The 15,798-nt window shown below is 37.5% G+C and overlaps 2 pseudogenes; both read right to left on the bottom strand.

Moving 5' to 3' along the window:
• Positions 1-5,303: 5,303 nt before the first annotated feature.
• LOC100154121 lies at positions 5,304-6,480 on the bottom strand (annotated as a pseudogene).
• Positions 6,481-14,094: 7,614 nt separating this feature from the next.
• Positions 14,095-15,260, bottom strand: LOC100521220 (annotated as a pseudogene).
• Between the last annotated feature and the right edge of the window lie 538 nt (positions 15,261-15,798).

Here is a 15,798-nt window from a genome sequence, read left to right as displayed (position 1 = left end):
ATACCTTAACATAGTAAAAGCGATTTATGACAAACCCACAGCCAGTATAATACTCAATGGAGAAAAGCTGAAAACCTTCCCACTAAAATCTGGAACAAGACAAGGATGCCCACTCTCACCACTTTTATATAACATAGTATTGGAAGTCCTAACCACAACTATCAAACAGGAGAAATAAAAGGTATCCAAACTGGAAGAGAAGAAGTAAAATTGTCACTCTATGCAGATGAGATGATACTATATATAGAAAACCCTAAGGACTCCACACAAAAACTACTTGAACTGAGCAATAAATTCAGCAAAGTAGCAGCATACAAGATTAGCATTCAGAAATCAGATGCATTTCTGTATACTAACAATGAAATATTAGAAAAGGAATACAGAAATACAATGCCTTTTAAAATCTCACCCCAGAAAATTAAATACCTAGGAATCAACCTGACCAAGAAGGTGACAGACTTATATGCTGAGAACTATAAAAGCTTAATCAAGGAAATTAAAGAGCATCCAAAGAAATGGAAAGATATCCCATGTTCCTGGATTGGAAAAATTAATATTGTAAAAATGGCCATACTACCCAAAGCAATCTACAGGTTCAATGCAATCGCTATCAAATTACCCATGACATTTTTCACAGAACTAGACAAAACAATCCAAAAATTTATATGGAACCACAAAACACCGAGAACTGCCAAAGCAATCCTGAGGAACAAAAACCGAGCAGGAGGCATAACTCTCCCAGATTTCAGGCAATATTACAAAGCCACAGTCATCAAAACAGTGTAGTACTGGTATCAAAACAGACAGACCAATGGGATGGAATAGAGAACCCAGAAATAAACCCTGACACCAATGGTCAATTAATCTTTGACAAGAGAGGCAAGAATATAAAATGGGAAAAAGACAGTCTTTTCAGCAAGCACTTCTGGAAACCTGGACAGCTGCATGCAAAGCAGTGAAATTAGAACACACCCTCACACCATGCACAAAAATAAACTCAAAATGGCTGAAAGACTTCAATATAAGAAAAGACACCATCAAACTCCTAGAAGAGAACATAGGCAAAACACTTTCTGACATCAACCTCGTGAATATTTTCTGAGGTCAGTCTCTCAAAGCAACAGAAATAAGAACAAAAATAAACCAATGGGACCTAATCAAACTGAAAAGTTTTTGCACAGCAAAGAAAACCAAAACCCAAAACAAAAAGATATCTTACAGAATGAGAGAAAATAATTGCAAACGATGCAACTGACAAGGGCTTAATCTCTAAAATATACAAACAGCTTATACAACTCAACAGCAAAAAAGCCAACAACCCAATTAACAAATGGGTAAAAGACCTGAATAGACATTTCTCCAAAGAAGATATACAGATGGCCGACAAGCATATGAAAAAGTGCTCAACATCACTAATTATTACAGAATGAAAATAAAAAGTGCTATGAAATACCACCTCACATCAGTCAGAATGGCCATCATTAATTAGTCCATAAATAGCAAATGCTGTAGGGGGTATGGAGAAAAGGGAACCCTCCTACACTGTTGGTAGCAATGTAAGCTGGTACAACTACTATGGAAAACAGTATGGTGGTACCTCAGAAACATAAATATAGAACTACCATATGACCAAGAAATCCCACTCTTGGGCATTTATCTGGACAAAACTGTCCTTGAGAGACACTTGTACCCATATATCCACTGCAGCACTATCACAATAGCCAGGACATGGAAACAACCTAAATGTCCATCGACAGATGAATGGATAAAGATGTGGTATATATACACAATGGAACACTATTCAGCCATAAAAAGAACAAAATAATGCCATTTGCAGCAACATAGATGGAACTAGAAACTCTCATCCTGAGTGAAGTAAGTCAGAAAGAGAAAGACAAATACCATATGATTTCATTTACATCTGGAATCTGATGAACGTTTCCACAGAAAAGAAACCCATGGATTGGAGAACAGACTTGTAGTTGCCAAGGAAGTGGAGGAGGGTGTGAGATGGACTGGGAATCCAGGGTTAATAGATGCAAACTGTTGCCTCTGGAATTGATAAGCAGTGAGATCTGGTTGTATAGCACTGGGAACTATATCTAGTCACTTACGATGGAGCATGATGGAGGATAATGTGAGAAAAAGAATATATATATAGTGACTGGGTCACTTTGTTGTACAGTAGAAAATTGACAAAACACAGGTTAACCAAATATGGAAAAATAAAATTCAGTAAAAAAGAAAAAAAAAGATTTGGCAATTATAAATAAAGCTGCTTTAAACATCCATATGCAGGTTTTTGTATGAATGGAAGTTTTCAACTCTTGGGTAAATCTACAGGGTTTTAAACATATTGATAATAATGTACTCATCATTATTAGAATTTTTGCCTCTTGCTTTCCTCTTCTTTTATTTACTATTATTTTCTTATTTAATTATATTGGCTGACAACTTCAATTATAATAGTAGAAATGTGATAGTGGAAAACATTTGTTTTTCTTTCAAATCTTGAAGATATATTTCTGAAGTTCTTCACAGCACATGATGTTGGCTTTAGTTTTGATAGACAACATTTTAGTAAGTTTTTCAGTTGTCATTTATTAAATTTAGTTGTGTTCCTTATATTTCTAGTGTTCTGAGAGTTATTATAAAAATAATTGAAATTTGTCAAACATTTTCATCCATCTGTTGTTACAGTCATATAGATTTTGTAGTCTCCAAATCTGTGGAATAGTCAAGCAAGAAATAAATAACTTTGACAGGAAGTTTTGATTACTCAAGCTAAACAGAATTGCCTGAAAACAAAGATGAAAGCACAGTAGATATAAGAAAATATCAGAAAAAATGTATCATGAATAAATATTATGAGATAAATCAGTAGTTATATTAGTCATTATCCAAGATTCTTCTGATCTACTCAAATGATCTTTGTCGTTAGACATTTAAAGGGGACATTCATCTTGGCTGTCCCACTCATAATGTGATACTGTTTTTGGTTTAATATCCCAGCCAGAAGACCTATTCAAAGGCCTCCAATGGGTCTTCTCTAGTATTAAAGCTTATTTCCTACTGACCAAGGACATGCTGAAGAAGTTTCCAGGTAGTTCATTCCCAATTTTACACCTAATTGCTGGGGAATGACTATTGCATGTGTCTGCAGTACCAGGTGATACACTGTAAATAAGGATTTATTCTGACTCCATTTATTACCCATTCTCTTATGCCCCCTCTCACATAGGGCCAGGATGATGCTTTGGTTCTTGGCATGCTGATGCCAACTCAGACCAAGTGTCTGATAGTCCTTGAAATATTTTGGTATTTTCCTTTTCTCAGTGTACAGTTAAATGGAACATAAATGGAGATAGTTCTCTTTGGGGAAGAATAGGGGTATCTTTTCAGGTAATGTTTGTTTGCCATGGTGTTGAAGTCCACTTCTTCTTTGGGGCCATGACTGAGTTTTCAGGCACTGAGGTCAAGAAACAGCACAGGTAATTGTGACCTTTTGCTGGGGAAGTTCGCTCAGTGTTCTGCTTCTCCACTCTTGCCTTTTAACTGTAGAGTTTAAGCAGCACCCTTGCTGACTGCCCTTTAATTTTGCCCCTAGAGATAGTATATTGTCTTAACCATCTCCACAACTCTCTGTGGGTCCGGGCTTCTTGGCTGCCCCTCTGACCTCACTGTTCATAGTGGAAATTTTAAGTATTCTGGGGGTTCAGTTCTACCATCTGTGTTCTATTGCTTAAGATCCCCCTTTTTCTCCATCACTTTTATTGATCCAGCTCTGAATTATCTCTCCAATCATCAGCCCCAGTCTACAGAGGAGAGTCACCACTGAACTTGGTAATTCTGATACTCCTCTACCAGAACATTCCTGATTATCTTGGTGAATGTTATATCTCCTCTATGCTCTCTCATGGAACATGAGATTCTGGTGTATTTTCTCACCTCACAGGATATGTCCACTCCACTTTCCTGAATCTCTTTTATCCTTCTCCTATCATCTGCCAGGGCAACTCAGGCATTTCCACACTCATCATCATGGACCACTGCCTTGTCTAAGCTTCTAAGAGCCACATCCCTTGGGTATTTCCTAAGAGTACAATGTCCCCATGGTAAGGGATTCTAACATAAAATCCAATTTTATGTTCCAGTCTCTACACATTCTCAAAATCAAGGTCCAGTGTTACTCTGCTGGTATGTGCTAGCTGATACATGTAACTTTGCTTTTATTCTGTTTCTTCTCTAAACAACCTAGGACATCGCCTGTGTTTATTCTGTTTTTTCTCTAAACAACCTAGGACATCGCAAGTTGGTCTATGTAGAAATTTAACTCTAGGAATTAGCATGGAATCCAAAACGGCATCCACAGCTGTCCAATATGGAAGACAGAAAGGGCATCTATTGTACCCAAAATACCTTCATTATTGAAGTTTTAAAAATATTCTTTTATTTAGTTATCAGAGAAGATAGAGGTAATTTATTTGACATTACTTGTGTGATTTTTTTCTTCATTTGCTCTCTTACTTCATTCCATTTTTCTTACCTGGTTTATCAGGTTTTTTGTATACAATTCATATCACATGAGAATATTCATAAATTAGAATTCAAGACTCCAAACATCTTGGTTCTTTTTTCTTCCCTCTATGAATAATAACCTTTAGCAAGTCATTTACCTATTTTTTTTCCTTTCCACGGAACTGAAAAATAAAACTAATAATTTAGATTGTTGAAGTAAATTTAGAAGAGGAAAACCAAACAAAAAAAGTAGAAAAAATTCTGTAAGTCAACACTTTCCATGACCAGAAGTTGAGGGGAAAAAACCCCCCACAAATAGTATAGAAGATATTCTTGAAATATTAGTTAATCCTGCCTTCACTTTTAATAACATTTCACAATAATCCTTGACAGTTGAACCATTTGACTTCTAAAACATCTCTGAAAATGATGGTTCCAAAACTCTTTAGATGAACCACTGGTTATATTATTTCTGTTAATTTATGATTACAGGGTCATTTTCCTTAATTACTTTTTTCCTCCCCACTTGGATCACATGAAATCATGAGGTATGTCTTAAAATTCCCATTAAAGATATAGGTCAATGTTAATTTTTTTAATTGAGTAATTATGGTCCTAAATTAAAATCCTTAAAAATATACTAAAATTACCAACTTGGAAGGATCATGCAAATAAACAGATTTAAAAACTATCCATCTATACACTTCATGGGAAATATAGGCATATATATATATATATGTAAATTTAGAGATGAACAAATCAGAATATATAACAAATCAGTTTATTCACCTGATACCTCACAAACAAATTCAGCATTAGAGTTCCATGGCTGGTGTTTCATTTGTTCAACTTCCCTTTCTACTACCTAAGAACGCATTATTTAATACAACTTGACTAGACTTACCCATTTATTTTTTTATCCAGTACCCTCTGTTATATACATGGCAAATGATTTGAGAAGCAGTATAATTTCACATATCAACTTTCTCATTGCCTTTTTTTATGCCTCAGAAGACTTCTCTAGACTCCTTCAAGTCAGAGCCTCCTTCTGATCACCCTCCTTAAGGCTCCTTTTACTTGCTTGTTCCTCAAAGTATAGATGAGTGGATTTAGTACAGGAGTGACCACACTGTACATAATGGCAATGATCCTGTCCTGGTCCATGGAGCCACCTGAGGTAGGACGAATATACGTGAAAACAACGGGAGCAAAGAAAAGAACAACTACCATGAAGTGGGAGGCACAAGTGGACAGTGCTTTATGAAGCATGCTGCAAGAATGGGTCTTGAAGGAAAGATGGGTGATAATGTAGCCATAGGAGAGAAGTGTTAGAAAGAATGGGCCCATGGCAATGGTCCCTGTGACAGTGTTGAGCAGCCACTGGTTAAGCTCAATGTTCCCACAGGCCAGCTTCAGTAATGGCTTAATATCACAGAAGAAGTGATGGATATGGTTGGAACCACAGAAGTTTAAGTGAGAGGTCATTACGGAGTGCAGAAGGGCATAGAGAAAACCGATGATCCAGACAGTGACAGCCATTTGAGTACAGACCTGAGGATTCATGATAAGAGTGTAACGAAGTGGTTTGCAGATAGCCACGAAGTGGTCAAAAGCCATCACGGCCAACAACAGGGCCTCTGTGCTGCCGAGGAAGTGGAAGAAGTGAAGCTGGCTTATGCATCCCCAGAAAGAAATTGCTTAATGTGAGGAGAGAAAGTTCTTCAGCATCCTTGGCAGTGTCACTGTGGAGTAGCAGATATCTAGACAGGACAGGTTTCCCAGGAAGAAATACATAGGAGAATGGAGTCTTGGCTCAGAGATGACAACCATCAGGATGGCTCCATTCCCAGCCACGATGACCAAGTAAATTGCGAGGAAAAGCACGAAGAGCAAAGGCTGCAGTTCTTGGATGTCTGTCACTCCAAGGAGAAGAAATTCAGTGACTGATGTTTGATTGGGCATGACTTAAAAGCAAAGACAGAAGAGTATATGGAATACCATCTCTACTGGAAATTAGAGTCCTCCAGCTGAGGATTTTCCCTCCCGGAGAACAATATTTTGAGGGCAAGCCTGTTGTTTTAATAGTCCCAGCACGGAGGGTTTACAATATGTGGGCCTTTAGCTTACACAATGGTAAGGTTATGTGTTGGTTATGAACTGTTACTCACCTACCTGTTTTTCTTCATTAGATTTATCATAGTATTTTTCTTTCTCCCAGGCATTCAGTGCATATTTTTTTCCTACCATTTTATTTATGAATTTCCACATTCTGATACCACTTGTCCTTTAAGGTTCTAAGTCAGCTGTTAACAGAGGGTAAATTTTAAACTACTCCACTACACCACTATCTCCTGACCTAATAAGAAACTATCTGAAAATGTTTTTACCTAAGAACATACACAGAGAGAAAAATTAGGGCTATTTGGAGATCTGAAAGTATATGCAAACATTGGTGTGCTTCATATGAAAAGGGAATCATTCAAAATTTGGGAAATCCGTGAAAGGAGAAGAAAAAGATTTGATGTGAATAAAAAAGAAAAAAAGAAGTCCCCATCATGGTGCAGTGGAAACAAATCTGACTAGGAAACATGAGGTTGTGGGTTCGATCCCTGGCCTCACTTGGTGTGTTAAGGATCAGGTGTTGTGGTGAACTGTGGTATAGGTCACAGACATGTCTCGGATCTGTCGTTTCTGTGGCTCTGGCACAGGCTGGCAGCAACAGCTCTGATTCGACCCCTAGCTTGGGAACCTCCATATCCCGCCACAGGTGCGTCCCTAAAAAGACAAAATACAAAAAAATAAAAATAAATAAAAAATAAAAATGTGATCTACGGAACATTTCTAGGGCTCTCTAGACTATATACATAGAGAAATATTTGAGAAACTATTTAAATTTTTTCCACCTGTATAAAATGCTGTCTTCAAGGAACTCAGAGTAGCTTTGTTTGATAGCCACGTAAATTTTTTTTATATTGTTAAAATTATTACTCCTGTTTAAGATATAAATACTTAAAATACATTTTGTTTTGTTTTCTGACCCACAAATCAATATTATATGAAAAATTCACTTGGGGAAAATTCTTTCTTAGAATTTAAAGAAAATTGTAGTCAAATTTCCTATACTAAATGATTTATTTACCATAGTATGGATGTTTAAAAATTACATATTTACTTTACAGACTATCTAGAGAAATGGCAATAAAAATGTAGGCAGTACAGAGATTTCATAATCCACAAACACAATGAGGATTCTATTCTAAGATGGAGAACCAGCTCTACATTCTGGGCATTTAACTTTAATACTAGCAAGATGACAGAGAATATGAGTAACTTACAAGCTTGTTTCCTGATTCATTTTCCTACCTGATTCAGTACTCAACTTCACAGCTATGGAATCTTTTCAGGTTTATACTCATGAAAATTAAATAGTAAAAATATATTTTAAAAGTAAATAGTATAAAACTATTTGAAGTGATAGCTTGTATTGGGGTTGCAGCATAAGCTCATCATCTTCCCCAGCCATTTCTTTCTGAAATTCTGCCTGTCTTTTATGAGACACAGATCTCTAGACATACAAACCCTGAGAGATCGTGTCCCCTGCGTTTGAGAGGATTATTGTAAGAACAAAGAGGATCCATTCCTACATCTACAATATAAGAGAATTTTCCTTAGGGAACTTTCATCTTGAGCTCCTTTATTTTCCCCACACTTTCACATTTTTTCCCTAATATGCTTCTTTCTTTGTTTCAGAACCATGGACAGTACAAGTCTCAGTAGCCTCATGTTCTCTTAAATTACCTTTCATTTCCTGTGACAAGGGTTGAAGGATACACTTTCTCCTCTTGGGGACTTCCCCATAAAAACTCTGTGTGTAAAGTGGAAAAAATTGTGCAATGACAGTTAAAGAATGAGGGCCAATCATATATCATTGATCCATAGAGAAAGATGTTTACTATTTTTACTCATTTATTAATGTGGTCCTATGGAAAACAAAAGAAGAGGAATAGGGAGAAGTAGTATTGCTTTTGTTTCTTGCAAATCTGACTCTTCATTGTTGGTAATAACACTAAATTATTTTCTAAGTTTGGGATCCTAAAGTTCACATTTCTCTCCATGAGAATGAGGCTGGTCTCTCCAATGTGTATCTTCACTTCTTGCTATATCTTTTATATAAAATATTTTATATGCTTGATTCCAAGGACTGTATATATGCTATCTGACATTTCTTCAAGCCTTCTAATTAGTTATAAATGCCATGTACTTCTTTCATCTTTCTACAGAGGTTCATTTTTTGGGCTTTGCAAAAGTTCATTATCTATTCATCCCATCAATAATTTCTAGTTATGGAATGTGCTATGAATATAATATAAATAATTATTGTGTGCTGACTTTGTAAATTATTGTTCTGGGTTCTTTACATGTGTTAGTTTATTGTTTCTTTCAAACACCCAGTGTAGGAAGTATTAAAATCATTCCTTCTTTACTTCAAGAAAGAAAAGTGAGGCTCAGAAAATTTAAGTATATTTTGCTCTTCCCTCCTAATTCTGTTGAGGAAGAATTGAAGAAAATAGTTGTGTATATTCAAAGTGTACAATACAATAAATTGGGTATACAATATCCTATTATTAACTCTAGTCATCATTAAATTTCCCTGTTTTTCAACAAAGTGTGAAAATAGGATTCAAATTGGGATTTCTGGTTCTAGAGGTAATAGCAGTATTCTTGCAATACCAATTATCTCATCTACGGATTCCTCAACTATCTAGAGATCCTTCATTTTGATGACATCAGGATCAGAGATTTTCCTGTTTCCTGTTTGTTTCTTTGAGGTCTTACTCACAAATTATTTTCTTCCTCAAGTAAAAATGACATTGTCTTTAAAATGTTCTTTTATTACAAAGCATGCTTCATGGGCATGTGTTCTATGCAGTCACTCAGGGATCTGTGTTAACAGGTCCCCATGATTGATTTAATGCTTTGTTTTCAACATCTTGAAACTTTTAATAACTTTCAAAAAAGGATGCTGCATTTTCATTTTTCACTGTCCCCAATAAATTGTGTTAACTCTTCTTGTTTGTTAGAGATAAGTTTTATACTTGCTATTTAGAACTACAGTTTTTTAGAGTTCATATTTAAATGCTGCTAGGGAATCAGCCAGAGGCATTAGATGGATCCCAATGAGGAGAAAGGAGGGAGTCATTTCAACTGCCTCCTTTCTTTGCAGGGGGCAAAAGAGGACATGGGTGAAGCAGGGGAGCCTTTGAGGGCTAAAGATGGAGTGCCCTCTTAACACCTCCTGCCCAACCAAGTAGCTGGCAACAGCTCAAATGACTCAACAATAGGACTGAGGTTACAGCATCTTGGAGTCCTTCACGTTCTGGTGCTCTGCTACTTTGTCTTTGTGTAGACAGATAAACCAGCAATTTTGTCTTCACAGAGGTTTGCATAGAATACCTGTTCCACCCCTTCACTTTTCATCTATGTGTTTCTTAAAGTGAGTCTCTTATATGGAGCATATACTTGGATCTCAGTTTTTTAAAATCCATTTAGATGTTCTATATCTTTTGATTAAATAATTTAATCCATTTATATTTACAGGAATTATGAATAGGTAAAGACTTACTGTTGCCATTTTTTAAATTATTTTCTGACTCTTTTGAAGTTCCTTTATCAATTTGACAACTAGAAATAACACTGTTAAGAGTTGAAGTATATATTTATGTACTTACCTAAATCTACATGTACATACCTAAATCTACATGTACATATATTTTTCCCATAGCATTCCTGTTTGCTCCCCAAAACTGATGTCTTCTCATGGTCTTCAATATAAAACCCACATCTCTCTAGACAGCATCCTGTCTACAGGTACACAGATTCATTTTCAAATCTTCAAAAGTACTGTGCTGAATTGCATGGCACATATGCCTCTCCTGCCTGGAATGCCCTCCTTAGTCCTCTGTCCTTTGCCTGACCAATTGTTTCCTCGCCTTTAAAACCTAGCCTACCTTCTACTTTCTTTGGGAGGCTTTCTGTGACCTTGCTCTCCCAACCTTCCCCCCAACCCATCACAAGGCCAGTTAGTATTTGGTCTCTCACTTGTCTTACAGCACCTACACTCCCTTTGACTTTATTTATCATTTGTCATATTTCTACCATAAACACTTGAAAGACCTAGTCATGAAAATAGTTAAGAGAGGTTGTTTTGATAAGGTTGAGGAAACACTGGAAACTAGGAGGCTGCATACCTGGATATTGTGCTAAGATAGGCATGGTTTAGTGAGGAAGAAATATATAAAAAAATTTTCTAGGAACTCTTGATAAATTTTTACTTGATTGGGGGATTGGGAATGAAAGATGTTGTCAAAATAAAGATGACTGTGATATAATAATCTTGTATATTAGGCATAGTTTTTAAACCACTCTAGTGGAGCACAGTGTGGTTGGGGAGAGATAAAAGATTTTGTGGTTGAACATGCTGATTTTGAGCTGATAATGGAACTGCGTTTAGCAGGCATTTGGAGATACTACATTGGTGCTCACAAGGGAAGCTATGGCTGGCTATATAAATTAGGCTGGTGGGTGGTTCTCATGGGCCAGGGAGGAATTGCTCAGGCTTATCCCCCAAGTGTTCGGGGGCTCAGCAGCTAAATCTCCCAACCCTGAGAATCTTTCAAGGTCTTGCTGACCCTCCAGAACCCACTCTCATTTCGAGTTTCAACAGAATTAGAGGAGAAGGGAAGTCTCAGCCGCATACCTCTAGAAAGATCTGCAGACCCCAAGGCCTTCTCTTGCCTCTGCCCTCTTCTAGGCTCCATCAAACTTTACTCTCCATAACAGAGGTATTAGATGGATCCCAATGAGGAGAAAGGAGGGTCATTTCAACTGCCTCCTTTCTTTTGCAGGAGGCAAAAGAGGACATGGGTGAAGCAGGGGAGCCTTTGAGGGCTAAAGATGGAGTGCCCTCTTAATACCTCCTGCCCAACCAAGTAGCTGGCAACAGCTCAAATGACTCGGCAGTAGGAATGAGGTTCACAGAATCTTGCAATCCTTCACTTTGGTGCTCTGTTCTGCTGTGAGCCTGGGAATCTACAGGAAACTTTCCCTGCTGTTTTCCCCCCTCCCCCTTCAGTATTTTTCTTTCATGTAAAATTTATGCCTCTTATTTTTAAAAAAGCAAATACTGGAGTTCTTGTGGTGGCTCAGCAATAAGGAACCCAAGTAGTATCCAAGAGGATGTGAGTTTGATGCCAGCCCTTACCCACTGGGTTAAGGGTCTGGCATTGCTGTGAGCTGTGGTGTGGGTCGCAGATGCAGCTCAGATCCCTCATTGCTGTGGCTCAGATGCAGATGCAGCTCAGATCCCTCAACAGCTTCAGCTCTGATTCGACCCCTAGCCTGGGAACTTCCATATGCCATAGGTTGGGCCCTAAAACACCCCCCCCAAAAAAGTAAATCTTAAAAAAATATGGATTTGAAAATTGAAAAACACTCATCTTTACTGCTGAGATAGCTCTTTTCCCCCCTTATTTATTTGTAACATACTTAACATTAAAATATATATATATATCAAATGGTCACACCACATATATTTTTGTACTGTGGACATTTTTTCATGTCATTATTTTAGAGACCCCACTTTTTTATGGAGTTCATAATATTCCACAGAGTGCGTTCTGTTTAAAATGCAGTAAATCCTTTCTCTGCATCACTTTTTGATAGTCTTTATCAGAAAGAAGAGTTAATTTTTTTGAGTGATACATGGATAATTTATTTTTTCAGAACAAAGGTCATGAATAAAACTTATTTGGGAAATATTTTTAATTCTATTAAAAAACCTAGGAATATAACTTAAAATATTCCAATTGTTGGCAGTCTTTCAATCTCAACAATGATGCATAGAATCTTTATAGACACCTTCAGATATGGGTATCCTATAATTCATTTGGTTTTCTACTGATAAAAATTTAGTCTTAATGTTTATGTTAATAATGATCTTTATTTTGTTTTTATTTGAAACTACAAATACCTGCCTATTGTAAAAAAAAAAAAAAAGACATTGTTAGAATTTGGTTTTGGGCTTTCTTAGCAGAATCTAGAATATGTATTACTCCAGAGTGTGATTTTACTGTAAAAGCTTGGCCATTTATTGCCTCACCTGAATGGCAGTGTTATTAATGAGGTATTAATGAGATTTCCCCCATTCAGCTGGGTCAGAAAATCATATTCTCCTGGTACTCCTCTTCCTCAAGTGCTGCTCTATTACTAGCATCCTTCTTATTTCAATTCTGTAGCAGTTTGTTCTTTGTTACATCTCAAATAGTTTTTCCCTTCACATGAACAGCCTTTCCTTCAATCACAGCTTACAGGCTCCCTATTCAAGTGTATCTTCAGAGTCCCAGAGGCACAGCTTCCTCCCTCTAATGCTTTCTACACAGCCTCCAGCTCCTTCATCTGAGTTACTCATACTAAATTTGGGTTCTACCTAACCTATCCAGCTAGAGTGGTTTTCTAGATGGAATTAATCATCCATTATTTTGTCAGATCCTACAATGCACAATGTACAATAAGATGAACTATAGGGAGTATCATAAGGCAACACAATACATATTCTCTGCTTTGATACAGTGCTTACTATATATAGAGAGAAGGTGGAGCCATGGTAGTGACTTAGAGTGCATTCTGTTTAAAATGCAGTAAATCCTTTTTCTGAATCACTCTTCAATAGTGTTTATCAGAAAGAATAATTATTTTTTTAGTAATACATGGATAATTTATTGTTATAGAACAAAGTTCATGAATAACAATTATATGGGAAATATTTTTAATTCTATTAAAACCCCAGGAATAAAAACTTAAAATAGGCCAATTGTTGCCAATCTTTCAATCTCAGCAAGGGTATGGAGAGTCTTTACAGGCAACTTAAATTTATATCAAACACACAATTAGGCAAAAGATTCTGAAAAAGTGATGCATTAAGAGGGGAAAAGTGCACGGCAGCAGTTTCCACTCTTACTCCTGATGAGACGACTGGTGATATTGATGGGAATACAATAAAAGATGGTACTCTGGTGATTCTGATGACAAAAAAAATGATATTGACTACAATAAAGCTGATGGTGAAGATATTCATTATTGAACCGGTGACAGAAATGGCAGTGATGTTCAAAATGTTGGTAATGAGGGAAATAGATGATGAAGTTTCAATAATATTAGTGTTCCAAGGCAATTCAGAGAACAGGTCATCCAATCCACCCTTCAGGATGTTATATTTACATAATACACCTATTTCTATATTATCATGCAAAATATATTCCCTTTGACATATAACTGATATAATATTTTGCAATAATGATAATATAATATATAACACATATACCTAACTCTGGAATATATACAATAAGCCTGTAGCTTGTGTGGGACTTAGAACCTAGTTTTCCTAATTTCTATTTAGTGTTATTTCCAATATACCATATATGCTCTGGGACAGCCTTGGTATTAACTGACTCTGTAAATTTGGTGAAAGGTGGAGATTTTCCCCCAAATGCTTGTTTATGGGCACTTTGTTTATTGTTCCTAATCCCAAGAACTCTCTGTGCCCCAAACCCTTTTTAGTGAACTCTTCACATCCTTGTTTCTCAGACTCTAAATAAAAGGATTGAGAGTGGGAGTTACCGGGGTATACATGACAGCAGCAACCAGCTCCCCAGAGGAGTGAGAGGTGGATGGGGGCTTCAGGTAGGTGGAAAAGACCGTGCTGTAGAAGAGGATGACCACGGAGAGGTGGGAGCTGCATGTGACCAGGGCTTTCTTTTTCCCCCTGTGCTGATGGAGCCTTAGCTACAGCATGTAAAATATGGACGTAAGAACTTATGGTGCAGAAAGAGGGCTGATTCCTAAAAGTCCTGCCAGAACCAGTCATTAGGTTCTCATTGAGGTGGGCATCAGAGCAAGAAAGTTGAAAGAGTGGACCAAAATCACAGGATAAGTAGGGAATTTTAAATTGTTTGTTTGTTTTTTTTTTTGTTTTTTGCTTTTTAGGGCCATACCTGGGACCTGTGGATGTTCCCAGTCTAGGGGGCGAATTAGAGCTACAGCCTACACCACAGCCACAGCAATGCAGGATTCAAGCTGAGTCTGCGATATATACCGCTACTCAGGGCAAGACTGGATCCTTAACCCACTGAGCAAGGCCATGGGTCGAACTTGCATCCTCATGGATACTAGTCAGTTTTGTTTCCAATGATCCACAAAGGGAACCCTGGGAATTTCTTATTGAGTATAGAATGATAGGGTAGCAAGAGGGCATGGACCCACCCACCAGCAGTCCACATCCGCCAGGAGTCATTATGAATGGATAGTGCAGAGGATGGCAGATGGCAGCATAGCAGTCAATAGCCATGGCAGTCAAAAGCAGGTTGTCTGTATCCACAAGAACCACAAAGAAATATATTTTTGACAGACATTCAGAGAAAGTGATTGATCCACTCTTTGTCCAAAAAGCCTCCAGCATTTTGGGGGCTGTGGTGGTTGTAAAGCAGGGATCAACCAGAGAGCCAAATGAGGAAGAAGTACATGGGGGTGTGGAGGCGGATGTCAGCACCAATAGTCAGCAGAAGTAGCAAGTTTCCCAAGAGACCCAGCAAGTAGAGCACTAGGAAGAGACCAAAGAGGGACTGTCATTTGTCTGGGTCACTCAACAGCCCTGACAGGACAAAGTCAGGGTTCTTGCTGCAGTTCATTCAGGTCCTGATGTCTAGAAGAAAGGAATCAGCATGAAGAGTATTCACTACTGTGAGCTCCTGAGATGGACAGCACTTGGATCTTGTCTCCACAAGTGGGTTCCTTTATTCCGCTAATGTGAAGAATGAAGAACAGAACTAAAATAGCAATATGAGGGACAAGATTTCTATTTTTTGGAAGATGACCTAAGATGACCTCACAAAGATGAGGGAATGAATGGAACAACAGAAGCTTCCTGGAGTTCTTTATGTGTAAAAGAGTTTTCTTCAACTTTTTATTATTGGATGATGGAACTGCTTATGAATCTGTTTTCATTACAATAGTCTTTCTAGGCTGAGATTGCATCTCAGTATTTAGCTTAGTGGTTGGCACATCATAGGAACTCAGTAAATGCTCCTACCTATCCACACAGTCGTGAGTATAGTCTCAGCTTTTGTTAACGACTAGAGTACTGTTAGCCTCCTAACTGGTTCAATATGCCGACTCTCACCCCAGTCAGTATGTTCTCCACATTGCCACCAGAGTGATCTTTTCAAA

Source organism: Sus scrofa, unplaced genomic scaffold, assembly GCF_000003025.6.
Source record: "Sus scrofa isolate TJ Tabasco breed Duroc unplaced genomic scaffold, Sscrofa11.1 Contig1971, whole genome shotgun sequence".
NCBI lineage: Eukaryota > Metazoa > Chordata > Mammalia > Artiodactyla > Suidae > Sus > Sus scrofa.
This window is presented reverse-complemented; position numbering and strand designations above follow the sequence as displayed.